The following is a 6,000-nucleotide window of genomic DNA, read 5'->3' as shown; positions in this document are numbered from 1 at the left end:
GACCCCCGGATGGTCGAAACCACCAAGTGATCATGAGATGAAGAAAACGCTCATGAAGATCCAGAACACTTGCACTATCATTTCGTTTATAGCGAGAGCCTAAAACTTGTTTTTCGTTTGATAAACCTTCATTATCCAAGCCTAAGGCATTGGCTATGTAAGCCGGATCAAGATGAAAATATTGACCTAGGAGGTACGAACGTACTCCTATGGTTTTGGTTTTGTCACGATTTTTTATACAAACGGCATTACTATAGAAGATACGAACAAGTTGATGATAGACAACGGGTTCAAGTTCGAAAAGTTTATCAAATTTCCATTCGTGCAAGATAGGGAGATATTTGAAGTTAATATCAACCATAGCTTGAAGAGATGGGATACGTTCTTCCCTAATCTTATACGAGTCAAAATATTGGTAAAACCAAAAACGATAATCTTTAGGACCCGGTTGATTGAAACAAGAATTTTGGATAGTCAAGTTGGGATCACGATTTGGAATAGGATTTTGAGGAATAGGAGGAGGATTTGGAGGTGGATTTGGTTAACGACTAGAACGACTAGATGAAGACCTAGCACGTTTAGGATTGGACATGGTGAAGGAAATCGAAATAGATCGAATAACCTGCAATTTTAAAAACAAATGTATGCAATTCAATTAATCCCAAAACTCAATTGAGTCCTCAATATTTCAAGGTTCTCCAAATCAATCCTATTGGGCAAAGTTTTGAAAAACTTTTGAAAAATACGATTTTGAGAAACAATATATGTATAGTTTTCACAACAACATAATTTAATCAAAACACAATAATTTGAAATTTTTTTTATTTCGAAAAATTTAAAAATTTTGGAAAATTCTTGTGTTTTTGATGAAATTAGTAGTAAAATCTAGTTTCTAATCACTAAATAATCAATGCCCGATCACTATTTCAACCTAGAACTAATTAAAACTAGTTCTATGTTCATAAATTGATGAAATAGAAGTTTTTGAAAAATACCTTGAAGGATTTCGAATTTGAGTGAGATTGGATGAAGTTTGCATGTTTTTGATGATTCTAACAGGTTTAGAAGATGATATTTCAAGAAAATTCCGATTAATATCGTTGATTTGAGGCAAAAAAATAGAGATTTGAGAGATTTAGAGGTGAAGAACGGCGGAAGAAGAAGAGGAGGGTTTTTGATGTTTTGAAGGGTTCTGCCCGATTTTAACAGAACCCCAGGGGGGTATCGATTCCCCTGTGGGGGAATCGGTTCCCCTTCAAAGGGGGAATCGGTTCCCTCAGGGGGGGATCGATTCCCTCTGCACCAAAATGCTAAAATCCGATTTTTAAGCACACAAAATGCTAAATTAATCTTTTCTAGTGGTATTGGCAACTCATATATTGAAAAATAATTATGTTCAAACAATTAAATTTGTCTTTAATCGATATTTGAACATAAAATTAATTTTTCATCAAGAATCATAAACTCCCCCTAACTAATAGCAAGAATGCAATCAAAAATTATTATAATAAGCATTTTTCAGTATTTATTAAAAGTGCTAAATAATTTTAAACACTAAGTGAAGATAGGTTGGTCAAACCTAATTCTCTCCTAAGTGTCCAAAATCTTTCCTTGTCTAAGGGTTTTGTAAAGATATCCGCTAATTGGTGCAAAGTATCAACAAATTCTAGAACTACATCTTCCTTAGTGACATGGTCTCTAATGAAGTGATGTCTTATTTGAATGTGCTTAGTTCTAGAGTGTTGGATGGGATTTTTAGTGAGACAAATAGCACTAGTATTGTCACACTTGATAGGAATGGTACCTACTTCAATTCCATAATCAAAAAGTTGTTGTTTCATCCATAAAACTTGTGCACAGCAACTACCAGCTGAAATGTATTCGGCTTCAGTGGTAGATAATGCAACACAATTTTGTTTCTTTGAAAACCAAGAAATTAGCATATTTCCAAGGAATTGGCAAGTAAATGTCCTAAACTAGAGTCTCTAGGATACCAAAGTCCTAAACTAGGAATGTCCTTAAGGTATCTAAAGATTCTCTTAACAGCTAGTAAATGTGATTCCTTAGGACATGATTGAAATCTAGCACATAAGCAAACACTAAACATAATGTCTGGTCTACTTGCAGTTAGATAAAGCAAAGAGCCAATCATTGACCTATATAATTTAACATCTACACATTTACCTCCTTCATCTAAGTCAAGCTTTGTTGAAGAGCTCATTGGAGTGTCATGAGGTTTCCCATTTTCCAGTCCAAACTTCTTGAGCATATCTTTGACGTACTTAGCTTGATTAATGAAGATGCCATCTTTTCTTTGCTTGATTTGGAGTCCCAAGAAAAATGAGAGCTCCCCCATCATGCTCATCTCAAACTCACTTTGCATTAGCTTAGAAAATTCTTGGCAAAGAATATCATTAGTAGAACCAAATATTATATCATCAACATAAATTTGAACTACTAATAAATCTTTACCTTTATGCTTTAAAAACAATGTAGTGTCAACCTTCCCTTTTGAAAAACCTTTTTCAATTAAAAAATTTGACAATCTTTCATACCAAGCTCTAGGAGCTTGTTTTAAACCATAAAGAGCTTTTGTCAATTTAAGAACATGATCCGGAAATTTTGAATCTTCAAAACCTGGAGGTTGTTCCACATACACTTCTTCCTTTATAAAACCATTTAAAAATGCACTTTTAACATCCATTTTATATAATTTAAATTCATGAAAACATGCAATTGCTAATAACATTCTAATTGCTTCCATCCTAGCTACGGGAGCGTATGTTTCATCATAATCTCTGCCCTCTTCTTGACTATACCCTTGAGCAACAAGTCTAGCCTTGTTTCTCACTATATTACCACTTTCATCAAGCTTATTCCTAAATACCCATCTAGTACCTATAATAGATTTATTACTAGGCCTTTCAACTAATGTCCATACTTTACTTCTCTCAAATTGATTTAATTATTCTTGCATAGCCATAATCCAATGTTCATCATTTAATGCTTCTTTAATATTCTTAGGCTCTATGCATGAAATAAATGCAACATGATTACAAATATTTCTAAGAGAAGATCGAGTTATTACCCCTTTGGATGGATCACCTATAATCTCACCACCCTTGACATAGTTGTACTCTCTTGGATAAGATACTTCCCTTTCTTCAATGGTTGGATTCTCAAGAGGATCATGAGTTTCCTCATTTTTCGTTTCTTCTTTTGATGATGGTTCTCCAACTTCATGTCTAACGTCATTTGTATTTATAACACCTACATCATCATTCACACAAGAATCCTTCCTCGGAAGGGGATTATCATCGAAAACAACATGTATAGAATCTTCTACAACTAAAGTTCTTTTATTAAATACTCGATAAGCTTTAGAATTTAAGGAATAACCCAGAAAAATTCCTTCATCACTTTTAGCATCAAATTTGCCAAGGTTTTCTTTACCGTTGTTTAAAACAAAACATTTACATCCAAAAGGATGAAAATAACTAATGTTAGGCTTTTTATTTTTGAAAATTTCATATGGAGTTTTCTTTAAAATTGGCCTAATCATTACTCGATTAACAACATAACAAGCAGTATTTGTGGCTTCCACCCAAAAATATTTTGGCAAATTATTTTCACAAAGCATGGTTCTAGCCTTTTCTTCTAAAGTTCGATTTTTCCTCTCAACAACTCCATTTTGTTGAGGGGTTCTAGGTGCTGAAAAATTGTGGCTAATACCATTAGAATTACAAAAATCAATAAAACCAAGATTTTCAAATTCAGTACCATGATCACTCCTAACACTAATTATAGAGTAACACTTTTCATTTTGGATTATTTTTGAAAAAGTGATGAACTGTTCTAATGCTTCATCTTTAGTACTTAAAAATAGAACCCAAGTATATCTAGAATAGTCATCTACCAAGACAAATGCATATTGTTTTCCACCCAAGGTAGTAGTCCTAGTTGGCCCAAAAAGATCTACATGGATCAATTGTAATACTCTACTAGTTGATACGTCATTAATTGATTTAAAAGAAACACGCTTTTGTTTTCCTTTAGCACAAGCATCACAGATTTTATCATTATCAAATTTAAGCTTAGGCAACCCTCGAACTAAATCACCTTGAATTAGCCGTTGCAAAACACTCATACTAGCATGTCATAGTCTCCTATGCCATAACCAACTATCATGTTCATCCTTAGCAACTACGAACAAATTAGTCATATCAATAGAATCTAAATGCACCATGTATATGTTTCCTATTCTATGACCAACAAGCATAATCTGATTAGATGCAATGCCAATGACTTTACAACCATTAATATCAAACATGACATTGAATCCCTTATCACAAAATTGACTAATACTTAATAGATTATGCTTTAATCCATTCACATATAGAACATTTTTAATTTGTATGGAAGAGGTATTACCAATAGTACCAATACCTTCAATGTGACCTTTTGAATCATCACCAAAAGTCACTTCTCCTCCATTTTTGGCGTTAAGCTTAATGAACCAGCTTTTGTCTCCGGTCATGTGTCTTGAGCATCCACTATCAAGGTACCATGAATTTGAATTTGTTTCCCGTGTCTTGTAGCAATGCTCCTTTCCCTACAAACATAGATTAATTTTTTATTTTTGGTACCCAAATTCTTTTGGGTCCATATTCATTAGTTTCCAAAATCCTAGTCCCCTTAGGTATCATTTGTGTAGGATATCCTTATCTTTAGTAGTAATGAGTTCTTTAGGAACCCATATTCTTCTAACGATTTTTCCATTAGAGGCTCTTTGGGGACCTCTATGATTGTAGTTTTTAAAACTCTTTCTAACAAAGTTGGATTTCGAATTTTCTCCAATTTCAAAACGTTTGTTTCCAACTTTATCAAAAGAATTTTTAAGATCATCAATTTTCTTTTGATGATCATCATTCACCTTTGAAAGTAAATTTTGCAAATCTAAATTTTTCTTTTCAAACTCTTCTAGTTTGATTTGCAAATCTTTGATTTTACTTTCAAGATCGTTGTTGGTTTTGGATATGAGTTTATTTTCATTTTTCAATTTTGAAACATCATTTTTATATTTTAAAAACAATTTCTCATAATCCGAAGCTAACCCATTATATTCCTCTAATAGCTCATCATAAGATAAATCATCAAAATCAGATGAGTTAGAGGTTACCTTAGAATCTTCCCCGAATGCCATCAAGCACAAGTTTGCTACTTCCTGTTCCTCTTCATCGGAACCTTCTTCATCGCTCCATGTAGCCACATGAGCCTTGTGCTTATTCTTTGATTGACCCTTTCTCTTCAATTGTGGGCAATCATATTTGACATGCCCTGGTTTTTTGCATTCATAGCAAATGATTGGGTCCTTCTCTTTTGGTTCATTTTTGAGTCCTTCATTTCGTTTGAATTTTCTTTCTCGGTAAGGTCTCATCATTTTTCTGAACCGTTTGGCAAACAATGCCATTTCTTCGTCATCGTCATCTTCATCCAAATCACTCTCATCTTTTGTGGATTTGAGAGCAACTCCAATGTTTTTCTTCTTCTCCTTCTCCTTTGGTGTCTCTTCAATCTTATCAAGGTCCACCTCATCTTCAAGCATCATTTCATGGGTGAGGAGTGAACCGATTAGCTCTTCAAGAGTTAAGGATGTTAGGTCCTTAGACTCTATGATTGCCGTCTTCTTTGATTGCCATGATTTTGGGAGGGAGTAGACTAACTTCCTCACAAGCTTTTCATTTGAAATGATCTCTCCATATGATTTGAGACCATTGACAATCGTTGAAAATCTATCCATCATAGCTTTGATATCTTCATTTGGTTTCATCCTGAAATTTTCATAGCTATGCGTTAGAATACTAATTTTAGATTTCTTTACCTCATCAGTACCTTCATGAGTGACTTGAAGTTTGTCCCATATTTCTTTGGCGGTTGTACAAGAAGAAACTCTTCCATATTCTTCTGGTCCAAGAGCACAAAAAATGATATGGATGGCTT

Source organism: Hibiscus syriacus, unplaced genomic scaffold (genome assembly GCF_006381635.1).
Source record: "Hibiscus syriacus cultivar Baekdansim isolate YM2019G1 unplaced genomic scaffold, ASM638163v2 tig00110831_pilon, whole genome shotgun sequence".
Lineage (NCBI taxonomy): Eukaryota > Viridiplantae > Streptophyta > Magnoliopsida > Malvales > Malvaceae > Hibiscus > Hibiscus syriacus.
Note: the sequence above shows the minus strand (reverse complement) of the source record.